The 2,499-nt window shown below is 30.6% G+C and overlaps 1 long non-coding RNA gene across 1 annotated transcript; it reads left to right on the top strand.

Annotated features, from left to right (window-relative positions):
• Nucleotides 1-1,450: 1,450 nt before the first annotated feature.
• LOC131180256 (uncharacterized) lies at nt 1,451-2,107 on the top strand. Its single transcript, XR_009149050.1, has 2 exons — nt 1,451-1,727; nt 1,824-2,107. It is a non-coding gene; the product is annotated as an uncharacterized LOC131180256 (long non-coding RNA).
• Nucleotides 2,108-2,499: the final 392 nt, after the last annotated feature.

The raw sequence follows: 2,499 nt of genomic DNA, 5'->3' as shown, positions 1-2,499 counted from the left end.
AATAATTAAAAAAATTTAAAAAAAGTTGGACCTTTAAATTTTTAATTATTTTATTTTATATTTTAAATAAAATATAAATATTATTTTAATAAATAAAATTATAATATTTAATATTATATATTATAATATTTTTATTATAAATATTATTTATTAATTTAAAATTAAATTAAAATTTAATAAAATAAAAAATTAAAATTAAAAAAGTTAAGAAAAGTTGGACTAACGTCCAACTTTTCTAAAATTTTTAATTATTTTATTTTATATTTTAAATAAAATATAAATATTATTTTAATAAATAAAATCATTTGGACGCTGTTAAGAATAGCGTCCCGCCCATTTGGACGTTGTTCTTAACTGCGTCCTACTCATTTTGCCTCTGCATGCTGTTAGAGATAGCATCCCAACTAAAAACTGTATTTTCAACTCACCCCACTTTGATAATTTTTCGATTTTTAACCTTTTTTTCGTATTGTCCTTTTCATGGCACACTCGGGCTGTAATTAACTCCTGTTTGGAACTATTCTTTTTCTGTGAAAACTTTGATGGTGCCAGTCATTCCACGACGCAAGGAAAACTAAAGCATTCTTTTCTCTGTTTGATAAATACAATTCAAATGTTGGAATAGTCTTCACCTTGTTGCTCCACAAAGTTGCTAATAAATTCTCTGTTTTGGCAAATTCTTCTTTAACCCAACCGCAGGTTTCAACCCACGAAAAGAATAATGGGCAAAGTCGCTTTCCAAGCTGTAATTCTTGGAAAAAATTAACCACAGTACAGGAAGTCTTCGGAGACTTGGAAATACAGTGTGGGAAGTCAGCATTGAAGCAGGTAAGCTAATGCAACTAGAAAAAAAAGATAGGATCTAATTCCATCTAAAAGCTAGCTCAAAGAGAATGAGATTTTTGTCAAGTTTTATATACAACACAATTTCAAACCAACTTATTACAACACAAAATGGCACAGAATTAATTATCAAGATTTGCTCATCAGTTTAATCTTATAGCGACTCACCTTAGGATCCTTCTGATGAACTTGATAGTTTGATACAACTCAACTCAACTAAGTTTATATCTTAAAAATATATGAATTCTCTTTCTCCACTCTAAATAATTTTGGGTTAAATCATCAGAAATGTGTAATATTTCTAAGTCGTACTACTCTCCTCCAAATCAGTTTATATCTACCTCTTCTTTTCTTTCTATTTTCTAACTCAATATGCTCTACTTGGAGCCTCCGTATGTCTACACTTCATATGATTAAACCACTTCAATCTCTCTTTTTTCAACTAATCTTCAATTGACACCATTCCTGCCTTTTTTCTAATACACTCGTTACGAATTTTATCTAATCTAGTATGACCACTCATCCACCTTAACATTCTCATATCCGCACTAATGGACTGATAAGGATTTACCAACAACTCACATCTCTTTCTAGGGTTAAACTCTATGCCTATCCTTAGGAACCACGGAAGTCAAATCTCTGTCCCGAGCATTTTTGTTCAAAATGTATAATAATGCCATGCGCTTCGCGGCCTCTATTGCAGTGCAGCCTGCAGCTATAAAAGAGAAACAACTGATGATAAGGATTTAACCATCGAATTTTTATTTTATAAAATATGGCGCACAGGAGTTTATTCTTTCTTATTTACATAATCAGCTTGCTGGTCTTTTTCTTGTTCCCATCTGAGATGGTCCTAGCCAAACAAGTCCAAGTCCCAAAAACCAGTGAGTTCCCTTCATCGCTGCTACGATCTTTAGCTCAACGATATTCACTACCGTAATATTTATGTACCAATTTAATTTCTTTTTCTGTTGTTACAGAAGAGCAGCTAAAAAATTTTGAGGAAAGTAAAACTGGCGCAGGTGGAAGTTTTTCACGACGTGGAGGACATGGGAAGCCCCCAAATCACGGCTAGAAGTTCCCCCCCGTTAGTGGCCTTCCCTAGCGGCTCCATCCAAGCTGTTTCTCTACAGAGGATTAATCGCTGCAAAGGAAGCATATATGTCTACACCCATAACCGCAAATTACCTTATATATATATATATATAATGGTGAAATAATGTATTATATTCTCATAAATATACTATTTAATTTTGGACGTTTATTCAGAATGTAAAACATATATTATTCTGAGTATATTTCTTGGTGTTAAGTTGAATTAATAGTTTAGTAATTAAATACTTATTTTTGATAATTTTTAAGACGGATAAAGCAAAGAGAACGTCTGATATTAGCGTACGCTATTGCATGACCATCATGAGTTTATTGAAATTTCTAAAAAATTTGAAAAAAAAACCCATAAAATTAGTATTATTTTCATAAAAAACATTTTCATAACAACACAACGTCCTAATCAATTTTCCACACAGTAAAAAACTTCAGATTTTTTTAATAATTATCATAAAAAAAAATGAATGATTATCAAAATTTTTAGTTTGTAAATGGTCCAATAAATTAAAGTTGTTAGAAAGAAAGTAATTTTTGAACTAATTTTAT

Source organism: Hevea brasiliensis, chromosome 5 (genome assembly GCF_030052815.1).
Source record: "Hevea brasiliensis isolate MT/VB/25A 57/8 chromosome 5, ASM3005281v1, whole genome shotgun sequence".
NCBI lineage: Eukaryota > Viridiplantae > Streptophyta > Magnoliopsida > Malpighiales > Euphorbiaceae > Hevea > Hevea brasiliensis.
The sequence above is the reverse complement of the archived record's forward strand: the minus strand, read 5'-3'. Positions and strand labels throughout refer to the sequence as shown.